The sequence below is a fragment of the Triturus cristatus genome, chromosome 6 (assembly GCF_964204655.1).
Source record: "Triturus cristatus chromosome 6, aTriCri1.1, whole genome shotgun sequence".
Classification (NCBI taxonomy): Eukaryota; Metazoa; Chordata; class Amphibia; order Caudata; family Salamandridae; genus Triturus; species Triturus cristatus.
Genome location: NC_140589.1, coordinates 96169315 through 96182086, shown reverse-complemented (window position 1 = coordinate 96182086; position 12772 = coordinate 96169315).

The window sequence follows — 12772 nt, the reverse complement described above, 5'->3', positions numbered from 1 at the left end:
TTGCTGAAAGTGTCCTCTGGATGCTCTGCCTCAAAAGGAATGCAATCTACCCTGCTGTAGTGAACCCAATGCCCTTGCCGTATCTGTATCCTTCTTAATATCTTGTAGAGCCTCATCCACATAACTGCCAAAAAGATTTTCTCCGTCAAAGGGCCTGTCCACTATTTTAGTCTGCACTTCCGGTCTGAATGAAGTAGCCTTAAGCCACCCTTGTCTGCGGAGTGCTACTGCACCTGCCATTTGCCTGAACGCCACCGCTGATATATCCATAACTATATCTATGGATTCCGAGGCTGCTCTAGCTCCATCCTGCAATATTAGAGTAGCTTCTTCCTTTTTGTCCTCTGGCAGATGCGACAAAAGGGGAGTTATATCCAAACACATCTGCCTGTTGAAACGGCTAATTATTGCCAGCGCATTTGAAGCTCTAATAGAAGTTGCCGCCATACGTGCGAAACGTTTACCAGTACCATCCAGTTTCCTTCCTCCTTGTCAGGAGGAGCTGAACACGTAGATGATGGTTTCTTCGAACATCGTTGCGCAGCCTGCATCACCATGGATTCTGGACGGGGATGTCCAATAAGACATGCTGGTGCAGATTCCAGAACACGGTATGTTTTCTCTATTCTGGGAACCGAGGTTGCGACAGAAGCGGGATATTTCATAATTTTCAATCCCTCATCCCATATAGGTTTTACCATGGGGATTGTCCTTACAGATTTTTTAGACGACTCCTTAAAATCATGGAAACCCAGAATGTCCTCCGGTGGCGATGTCGCCAGGGATGGAGACGGCGATGGAGGGGAAGGAACAACATACTGGTCCCATTCATCCCCCACAGGATCATCCTGACTTAGTTCACCTTCCTCCGGTTGGTCTTCAACCTCACTGTTAACTAAGTCATCCCTGATGGTAATGACTTTTGGCGTGAGCACCTTCTGCACCGGCGGTGGAGGTTGTTTAACTGGAGACTGCACAACAGGTTGTTGTTTATGTGCATCTTCCTTTGAAGAAGTGCTAGCGTCAGGGAAGCAATGATAGTAGTCATTAATAATGCTCCTAAGGTCCAATACTAACGAAAGAGGCATGGAGACAGACTGCTCTCTGACACCAGGTGCATTATCCTCCTCCTCCTCATAATCATAGGTGTCTTGAAAAGACTCATAACGTTTTGAACTAGTCAGGGGACGATCTTTAAAAGAAAAATCCTCCTGTACTTCTTGGTTTTCCTCCTCATCCGTATCCTGGCTTTTGATTTTTAACTGAGAAGGGCTGTAAGCGACACCAAATGGACTTTCCTCTTCAGACTCTTGCATCTCAAGAAGGTTTGAAGGAGGCAGAGGAGAAATTTTTGTCCAAGGTGTAAACTCCACATTGCTTGATCTCTCCGTCGATGAGCCAGTCGATCGTGGCAATCTCCTAATAGAAATCTTCATCATCGATTTACTCATTGGAGACTTAGAAGTTGTCTTGGAACAATCATCGACGAGATCGTAGATGGTGATGGGAAATCAATCGTCTACGGGGTCATCTCCACACCCATCATCAACGGTGCCATCGACGAGGCAACCCTCGACGGTGTCGTCTGCATGCTGTCCGTCGACGATGTCGTCGTCGTAGTAGCTGTCGTCGTCGTCACCGATGCCTTCGTCGAAGAATTTGAGGACAAAACTCTTTTCTTCGTCGACGGATCCGCAGACGGAGCCCTCGTCTCTGAAGACTTCTTGGCAGGAGTGTGAGGCAGGGAAGGCGAAGATGACTCTTTTTCTTTAGATTTTCCGATCTTCAGCTTCTTCAGATCAGTCTTTGCCTTCCCTTTTGCATTTAGAAGATGTGTGAGCCTTAAAATCCCCATCCGATTCAGAATCTGAAGTGGCTTTTTTCTTCTGAAGGCAGCAATAGTAGCCTTGCCTCTCCCTCCTTAAGAGTCTTAGCCGAAAAGGTTCTGCAATGTTTGCACTCCTTAGGAATGTGCTTTGGATAGAGGCAGTATAAACAATCCTTGTGGGGGTCCTCAGAAAACAATCTGGCCTTCCCACAGGACCTACATGGTCTGAACAGCCTCTTTTTAGAGCCTTCAGACATCTTGATGTTAAGTTGAAGAAGAAGAAGAAACAATACCTCAGATCCAGAGGAAAAGCTGCAAGTACAGGTCAAAAGTTCAATCAAGGAAACAAAACTGAGCAAAGCTCAGGGAGACTCCTTCTCACACGAAGGCGGTTGGAAATCTGAGGTATGGTGGCTATGCTGGGGAATGTGATCTCAGGGCTGGCGTCTCATTGGCTGACATTTGCACCACATAATGATGATGTTGGGCTACCAAAGTCTATGCTTATCTATGGTATCTAGGCAGTTTTTTCTTTTTACTGCTATGTATTTCATTTACCGTGAGACTCCCACCATGACCATGGGGAAGATACAAGCATGTGAATCTATGAAAGATTCAATACTGGAGAACATCCACATCATGGGACTGACAGAGTCCACTAACATAGGCCGTCCAGAGCCTTTCATCGAAAACATGCTGAAGGAACTATTTGGAGTTGAGAACCTCTCCAGAAATTTTGTGGTGGAGCGGGCACACCGATCTCTTGGCCCACGACCGCCACCTGGTACCCCACCACACCCCATCGTGGCGCGCCTACTTAATTATAGGGACCGTGATACGATACTCCGATTGGCCCGGGAGAAGTCCCCCATTCAGTACCAAGGGACTGTCTTCTCCTGTTATCCAGAACACACCATTGCAGTCCAAGAAGCCTAGAGGCCTAGAAGCCAAGTGCCAACTTCGTGCACTGGGGCTCAAGTACGCTATGTTATACCCGGCGAAACTGAGGGTGCTGGTGGACGGTAAACTCCGCTTTTTTGACAACTACAGACACTTTGGCATTTTGCAAACAGCGCCAGGGGGAGGCTCGTAGGAGCCCGGTGAGATCCTCAGGACATTCATCTCCAGATGGGCAACTGGCTGCTAGTGCAGAACTCTTTACTGCAGATTGTGGGCTTCAAACTCTGTCAGTAGTCTCTGTTTTTCTCTTTTTGATTTAGTGGTTACTAATTGATGCGCACAAATCGATCCTATATTACTGATGATTCAATATAAATTTCAAACATTTTGCTGTTTCGAATTTTCTCACATATTATGCAAGTTACATACGCTTTGATATAGGCATCGGACATCCGAGGCGTAGTCTGCCCCCTGGGATGACTCCGAATTCACTTCTGTTGGGGTTTTTCTTTTTCTTTTTTCTTTGTGTGGATTGGGGTGGGACAAGGTTCTCGGGGCCCTTGAGCCCAGATGTGGGAGGTGGGAGGGATATGGGGTTTCTGTTTGACATAGTAATTTTTTGTTTAATATATTGGTATATTTTGTGTCTTCCCATCTGTATATGTCTTCATTGCCTGTTACATGCGCCAAATGTTAGCCCTACTGGCTAATCAGGCATATATCACTTGAAAGTCAATTGTGCACTGCCTGAAATTACATTAAAGTTTCTCAATTTGTGCCGTGCTCCTGGGTATCACTCCCTGCTTAGGAGTGTGAGAGTAATCCAAATGGTAGCAGCCCCACTTTAATGGGGTGTCTCCCTGGGCACTGGTCAATGGCTAAATTAGCTTTTCACTTGATTATGAATAACACAATGTGCTTCTCAATCGGTTGCTGAATATTCAAGATTGTTTTATTTTCACAATCACATCTTTGTATTCCAAAAAAACTTCATTTCCTAGGATGCAATGTTTATGTGTGCTTCAATGCAACATCTTATTTAGCGTTCAAATGCATTGGAACGCTAAATAAGATTAAGCTCCTTACCTGGAACGTCCGGGGTCTCAATAATCCGAGAAAATGTAAATTAGTTTTGGCTTATCTTCATCGACATAATGGAAAAATAGAATTTCTGCAGGAAACACACCTCCCTGTGCAGGGCGCTCCCCCGTTCGCATCCTCCTGGGGTTCCCAAGATTTTTCGCAAGTTATAGTACATACTCTCAAGGGGTCTGCCTTTTAATTCATCACTCCCTTCCATTTACACACAAAGAGACAGTGGCGGACGCTCAAGGGTAATACCTGCTGGCATTGGGCACACTACTAGGTAAGATGGTACTATTCCTCAACATCTATGCATCCAACGTAGATGACCCTGATTTTTTCAAAAACCTCCATGTCCTGCTGCACCGATACGATTATGACACTATCTTTTTTGGGGGGGACCTGAATCTCTGGATTGACCATACACAAGACTCCTCCAACCCTTTTGCTACTACCAAACCATGCTCCCTTATAATGATGAAGGACATTATGCACTCCTTAAGCTTACGAGACCTCTGGCGCGTACACCATCCCACGACCCCTGGTTACACGTTCCACTCTGCACCACACTCCACACACATAGACTACCTGCTGACGGATGCACTGGGATTTGAATGGACCAAGGGTGTAGATACGCTACCACGTACTTTATCTGACCACGCACCGGTGCTTATACACTTACACATCCCCCACTCGGCGGATGGGAGCGTAGATGGTCCTTTCCGGCTTCTGCTCTGCTAGACGAGGTATTTCGGTCTGAGGTGCAGGAGGCCATTACTGAATACTTTACTTACAGGCACTGTGTACACATACTCCATGCTCTGGGATGCCTTCAAGGCATATATCCGGGGAGTTCTCATATCTAAACAGGCCGGTGTTTTGCCGCTTTTGCGGTCGATTCAGGGAAGCCTCGCAAAAGTTGAAGCTAACACAGCTTAACTAGACGCTGGTCCGCCCGAGCTGCAAACTCAGAATAAACGCAATGCCCTCATCCTAGAATTTAATGAACATGCTGATAGGGAAGCATTGTGACTTCGCAAACTTCAGGCGGCGCATATGTACGGGGAGGGAGAACGCCCTGGTAAAACCCTGGTATGGCTGATACGCCCCCCCAGAGGCTCTGGGCATATTGCAGCGGTGAAACGCGCGGACGACACACTGGCTACGAACGATGCTGACATACTGGAAGAGTTAGTGGCATACTACCGATCCCTTTACTCTACCACGCTACCCTGGGGTTTCTCCCAACACACAGAATATTTAAAAGAGGTTTCGATGGTTTGGCTCACTAAAGGGCAAGCAGACTTCCTGGCAGACCCCTTTACTGTGGAGGAAATTTCACTTGCAATAGATGCACTGACCGGCTCTAAGGCCCCAGGGCTCAACGGCTATCCGAGGTCTTCTATAAGGCATTCAAGGACAGGTTAGCACTGCAGCTTTTGGAGGTTTATGCCTAGGCATTGGAGAAAGGGACTCCCCCCCCCCCCCACCATGAGAGAGTCAGCCATCTCCTTGTTATTATAACCGGGTAAGGAACCACCTAATTCTTTTTTTTTTTATTTATTTGTATTTTCAATTCGCATACAACATCAGTAAACATGCACAATGATGCAGTCCAACACATATGTAGTCTTTTACATTTTCCAATATGTCACATTGCATAACACAAACAGTGAATAGCAGGTCTCCAAGTGCCGTAGGCACGAGCGGCAAGGTACCTAGAAAAGCAACGTTGTACAAATTAGTCGAATCTTATACAATACAAGAGTGCAGGCGAGTCCCAGCCAAGAATCCGGTCACTGCTTCTCGTTAGGGAAAAGTTGTACCCCATCCCAGCCAACTTATATGCTGTACCCAATTCCCTGGTTTCCACCGATTACAATATAATATCAGCCTCTCAGTCAAATTATAACAATTATCCATGAACTATGTAAGCGGATTATCCAGAAGGTAATAAGTGAGAGGCGCCCATATATCTCTGGGTCGCGAGGGGATCGGAAGCAACACAGCATATGCATTCAACTTCTCTTGCCACAAGATCAAGTCACCCAATCACTCCTTAAATTTCGGCGCCCGCCCCCTGCCCCATTTGAACGCCACTCTACGCCTAGCCAGTGCGACACTAAAGGCCACAAATCCGCGGTGGGCAGGCGGGATCTCTTCAACATACCCTAGCAAAGCAACCATAGGGGACGCCTGGATGTTCAGCAAGGTCATCAGCGCCTCAAACACCTGCTGCCAGTACTCCCACACCGCTTCACAGGACCATGCCAGGTGCAGAAAGTCTGCCCCATCGACTCTGCATCTATCGCACCGTGCATTATCATGCAGCCTATAACGGAATAACCAGGCGGGGGCATAGTACAGGCGGTGTAAGAATTTGTAGTGTGTAATACGGAGTCTGGCATTCGAGGAGACAAGCTCAGTCTGTTTACAGCAGTAGCCCCACTGCTGGTCCGTGAGTCCCCACCCTAACTCCACACTCTATTTTGCACGGGCAGGGCATGCCCTGTATTCAGTCCATGTGTACAAGCTTCGATATAGGGTCGATACCAGATGCGAGGCATCAAGAGCACGCAACATATGATGTAATGGGGAGAACGTAGGGGGTTCCAGCGGGTAGGACGGCATATGTTCCTTCAATCCCTGCCTCAGTCTTACGTATAAAAATATATCCATAGAGGATGCCGATGGGCCTTGAAAGAGCGGCGCCAAGTCTTTAAATTTACCATTTAGATAGAGGTCACCCCAGGTATGAATGCGAAATTTGGATTTGGTTGCGGAGAAAACCCCTTCTGCAACTACAGGCATCTTCGGGTGGTATGTGAGGGGGAGCAGCGGTGAATGGAGCACCGGAACTTTAAGTGTACGAACTAGGCACTACCAGGCTCTTACGGTGCAATCCACCGAAGAATGGCCCTCTGGACTGCTCTCCAGCACCGAAAGAATGACCCCGTCCAGTGGGATAGGGTGGGCCAACCAATGCTCGGTGGCGACCTGAGGTGTATATCTGGGGGGGTGAAACCAATAATGGGCGAAATGCGCCTGGGCGCAAAGATAGTACAGTTCAAAGTTTGGCACTTCAAAGCCACCTTGGGAATAAGGCCTAACCAGTATCTCCCATTGTAAGCGGGGCTGCTTACCGCCCCAGACTAATCGAATGAGCTCAGACCTAAGCATGTTAAAAAAGGGGCGTCCAGGATACTGCGGGATATTTACAAAAAGATATAAAAATTTTGGGAGGATGACCATCTTAATGAGCGAGATGGGTCCTGCCATGGTAAGCGGGAGAGCAATCCACCTGGTGATACAGTTTGTGACATGTTCCAATGCCTTGCCATAATTACTACGCAGCAATTCATCACGATTATTGGTGATGTGTATCCCCAGATATTTCACCCCGCCATCACACCACTCTATGGGGTAGTCAATGGGAAAAGGTTGCGCCGCGGGAGTGATCGGGAATACCTGCGACCTGGACCAGTTAATCTCTATGCCCAACAGCCCTCCAAATCGTGTAACCTCCCGCAAGATCGGGTTGAGATTATGCACCGGGTCCTTAACATACAAAGTGACATCATCCGCAAACTAGTATCGGTCGCAGGAAGCATCTGAGGCCTTTCTCTAAATGATGTTGACGGATTCTCGCTGCAAGGGGTTCAATAGCTAAAGCGAAGAGTAGTGGAGAAAGAGGGCATCCCTGCCTGGTGCCTCTCGAGAGTGTAATGGGTGTGGGGATGTGCCCATTAATTTGTACAAGAGCCGTAGGTGAAGTGTATAAAATCTGGATCCAGTTCACAAATTTGACCGGAAATCCTATGCACCGCAGTACCGCAAACAAATAATCCCACTCCACAGAATCAAAAGCTTTCGTGGCATCCAAGAAGACTGCCACGAGCGCCAGCTTCGGGTCGACTCTGTGCATCACTGAGAACAATGTTCGCAAGTTATGAGAGGTCGCCCTCCCGGGTATAAAGCCTGCCTGATCTGGCTGCACCAGCTTCTCCATTAACAAGCTAAGCCTATTATCCAGAAGCTTGGCAAGGATATTCACGTCCGTATTAAGAACAAGGGTCTGTACGAATCCCATTGATCCGTGGGTTTATCTGGCTTAGGCAATGAGATGATAAGGGCTTCCCTCATCCAGGGCGGTAACACCTAGGACCAGAAGCCTCCTCATAAACCTCCCACAGAACCGGCATCAGCTGAGCTAGGTATGTCTTATAGAACTCCACCGGCAATCCGTCCGATCCCGGTGCCTTACCGGATTTCATTTGCCTCACCGCTTCCCTAAATTCATCCATCTGGAAGGGTTCAGCTAAAAATTTCCGTTGGGTATCTCCCAGCCAACCCAGGGTAATATCCTGGAAAAAGGGAGCTTAATCTTGGGGCTCCGTGCGCCGAGAAGTATACAGTTTCTTATAGAAATCTGCAAACACATCCAGAACGGCCTGGCTATCTTTATGGTGTGCACCCGACGGGTCTAAAATGTCTAGCACATAGTTGGAAAATTTCGGCTTCTGTATGTCCTGGGCTAGTGCCTTGTCGGGCCTCTCCCCCTCCCCATAACGGCGTGCACTGCAATATTTCCCCCGAAAACGGGACTCCCGTTCTGCAGTGTCTGTGTATTCCGTGAGTTTGTTCCTGAGTTCCGCCCTGCAGTCACCCGATGAATCTCGCCACATGTCGCTTTCTAATTGCTTCAGCTCACCCTCCAGTTTACGCAAGGTGCGCCTAATGTCCCTGAGCACCCCAAAACTTTTCACCATGCAGAAGCCTTGCATCGTTACATTGAAAGCTTCCCACAACGTGCCTATACTATACTGAGCCTTTATTGCGAGCAAAAAAATCTGAAATCTCCTCCCCCAGCTCGGTTTGGAAAACTAAATCCATCAGTGCCTCTGGTATCAGTCTCCAGCTGAATGGGGGGGCAACGGTGCAGGGGAACGTCAGTTGCAGTAGTACGGGTGCATGGTCAGAGAGTGTTCTGGCCAAATGTGTTACAGAGTGTATCCAAGGGACCACTCCTCTGCCAACCAGCCAATAGTCTACGCGCGACCACGCAGCACGAGCGGTGGTATAGTATGTGCCTTCAGTTACCCCTGGGTGAAAATGGCTCCATGCATCTATCAGGCCATGAGCGCTGAGGATTTGTGATAGAGTCTCCTGCGTCCGAGTATAGTGATGCGACTGAGGATGGGACCTATCCAGAGTGGGACTCAAAGACGTGTTCAAATCCCCTCCCCAAATAATATGTGTGGACCCAAGTTGGAGGATCTGACCCCAAAGGGACGTGTAGTAGCCGGGATCATCCATGTTGGGGCTGTAGCAGCAGACCAGTGTGAGAGATTGCGCGCCCAACTGGCCCCACAGCAAGCAGTGTCTGCCCAGGGTATCCCTCACCGAACCACCCAAAACAAAGGGAGTGCCTCGCTTTATAAGGATCATCGTGCCTCTTGAGTAGGACGAGTATGAGGAAAATATTCTGATGGATGCCCACCTATTCCCAAAACAAAGCCTCCCATGTGGAGCAGTGTGCGTTTCCTGCAATGCCGCAATGTGTATTTGGTGTCTGTCTAGGTAGGCTAACAGTTGCCGACACTTGCGTGGGTTTCCCAACCCCCTGACATTCCACGTTAGCAGATTTACCCGCTGGGGATTATTGTCCGACGTCATGACAAGGGTACGGATAGGGGGTACCATGCATCATGTTAGGAGACCTGTCTCTTCGTATAGCCATATGGGACGTGGTATGAAAACAGTGATGTGTTGCATTGGAACATTTAGCAGAACTTAACAACCCCATGTCCACCCCCACCCACCACGACACCCCAATCGTGCCGGGAACTACCCACCCACCCCAGCCCCACATAAATGATACAATCACATAAAATACGAATACATTCCTGCGCTGTGGGGCATACAAAACAATTGAGCACGCAGGGGAAACTCCCATATAGGAGGAGAGCAACCCCGTTCCTCACCCCATCAAAGGCCAAGCCACTAGGGTCACCAGGGGCAGTGAGTCGGCCAGCGGAGGCGAGGGGAGAGGGGTTACCTGGCTCGTCATGTATCGCAGCCATCTGCCAGTGTGGAGTGTAAAGATTTCCAAAATGCACAATAACCAAAAGCAAATCAGGCTATCTATGAAGTCACTTATCTGAGGTCTTCCGGAGCAAACGCGTTTGCCGTCTCCGATCATTTCCCCCAACCTCACAACCTGTTAGGCCATAGCCACCATAGTTCCGGTGCGTCTAGCTTACGGCCAGGCTCCGCTGTCCTAGCATCGTGAACCATTCATCCAGTTAATTCTCGCACAGTGAATGTGGTGAGTCAGGCCATTTGAGGGGAGGGTGATCTCGAGACTGATGATCTCCCAGGGGAGGGACGATGAAGAGTTTTTGGAAACTCTTCCACCTGGTGCGGGTTCGTGAAAATGCTACTCTTGCCTCTGTGGGTGACACGCAGTCGCGCCGGGTAGAGCAGTGCGTACTCAATCTGCGCCTTCCGAAGTTTCTGCTTCACGCCCACAAATTTGCGCCGGGCTTCTTGGACGGCTACTGTGAAGTCGGGAAAGTTGGTAAATTCCACTCCTTCATATTAGAGATTCTTGTGCTCTCTGGCCATCCGCAGAGCAGCATCGTGGTCCCGATAGTTAAGAAGCCTCGCCACGATCGGTCGAGGCGATCCCCCTGGAGGAGGTCGAGGGCCCAGCGAACGATGTGCCCGTTCCACTATAAACTGAGGAGAGAAAGGATTTTCAACGCAGGGGCCCCACAGCAGTTTTTCTACGTACTCCTCCATCTGGCCCTTATTGGTACTCTCCGGAATGCCCATAATGCGTATGTTATTTCTGCCACTGCGGGCCTCCAAATCCTCATTCTTAGCCGCTATGACCTTAAGTAGTCTGTCCATTTGTGAGACCTGCTGCTGCAACTGCGCGGTGGAGTCGTCAGTTTCCGAGATGCGGCGCTCCGCTTCTTTCAGCTGACCGTCGTGTTTGTCGACTTTCTGCACCATAAAATCGAGGCGCGTGTTCATGGTGTCCATCTTGCCGGACAAATCTGACATGCTATGTTGCAGGGCCAGCAGCAAGGATTTAATCTCATCTCCTTGCGATGGGGGCTGTGAGTGTGCCATGTCTCCGCCCGCCTGGGATGCGTCATCAGGAGTGGAGCGCATAGCCACTTTCTTAGTGTCGAAGACCAGCTTCAGCTGCCTACCATCCGGCTTGCCCATGGTATAGGAGGCACGGCTACCACTCTGGGTGAGCACGACAGAGATCACCCACACACGATCCACAGCAGTCACAATAGTAGTGGTGAGGGGGGGTTGCACCTCCTGCGGTATCCGACCTAAATGTGGTGGTTCCTAGAATGTCCGCAAGTCGCACCAGCCTGGCCACACTTTCACTATGCGGCCCAGCGTGCAACCAGTTAATGGTATCAGGCACGGGCACCACAATCCGCCACCCCCACAGTAGAGTCTGAATCTCCGCCGACTGTCAGGTTCCGCCCGCATGTACACCGCTCCTACCCTCTACCTGCCTGGGGGGGTAGGACAAGCCCCCCGTCCACACAACCTCTCAGCACTCAGAGTTCACCGCAACTCCTCCAGTGCACCCCAGGCCAATAGCAGAGAGCTGGGCCTAAGACCCTGCAGCAATATGGGCCTCAGTGTCACTCAGTGTAATCTGTGGCGCAGCTGCACACACCAGGCACCATGCGTTGAGTACAAGGCAGCAATTTCTGTCTCGGCAATCTCAAGCTCCCTCCGTCATCCTGCTAGTCACCGCTCTCTGTCCCGCAGCTCCATGCGTGAAATCCAAGGCAGCAATCATCGTATCAGCACTCTCAGGCACCCACCGTCATTCCGCTATGCACCACTCTCCGTCCTGCAGCATGAGTGGGAGCCTCCCATCCACGGTCGCCGGCCTCCCTCCGTCACTCCAATTACGACTGCACCTCACCTGTCAGGCGCGTTGTCAGGATCCTCCGGCCAGTGGTGAGGTCAATAATGGCCGTGCACAGGCTCCCTCTGCCCCCGCGAGTCCAGTCAGGCGGCCTAGTGCACATGTGGGGGTCTCGGTGCTCGAGTGATTCTGGCGGCTGAACGGGACTCCGAGCCGCCCTCCGCGCCGTTCCGCGATCGTGACGGCAGGCTCCGACACACGTCCCCAGCAAGTATGTCAGCTCAAAACTCCTCCGGAGCCGGCACCATGCGTACCGTTTACGTGGCAGTGGCAGCAAATAATTGATAATTCTTGCTAAAATGTTGTCCTCCAGGCTATTGCTGCTAATGGAACAGATTATTTCCCCAGTGCAATCAGGCTTTGTAGCACTCAGGTCTATGGCTCTAAACTTCAGAACGGTCTTCTCGGTCATAAAACGAATTGAACCGACCACTCCGGCAGCAGTAGCCCTCTTGGATGCAGTGAAGGCCTTTGATTCTATCGAGTGGCCCTTGCTCATCACTATGTTGCATAAATTAGGCATCACAGGTTATTTCATTGCCCTGATCGCGTTACTGTACTCGGCCCCGCAAGCCCGGCTTTGGGTGAATGGCTCTTTATTCTCTCCCATTCCAATCACACGTGGGACACGGCAGAGGTGCCCCCTCTCCCCGCTGCTTTTCATAATAGCTCTGGACCCTTTGGTCCTCCACATGCAGGAAAAGCATTTGTTTCGCCGTTTGCAGTTCCCCTCTGGACCTCTATTAATGTCCATGTACGCAAACGACATTGTATTATTTATACAACATCCAAATGACAACCTACAACCCCTCATAGAGGAAATTGGCCGTTATGGAGCTATGTTCAGATTGAAAATAAATTGGGGTAAGTCGGAACTATTTCCCATTACGGCTGCAGCCCTGGCGGATGAGACTAAGCTTCCCTGGAGACACCACCAAGTATTTTGGTGTTCACAGACATATGGATAAAGAGCAGGTTATCCGTTTAAA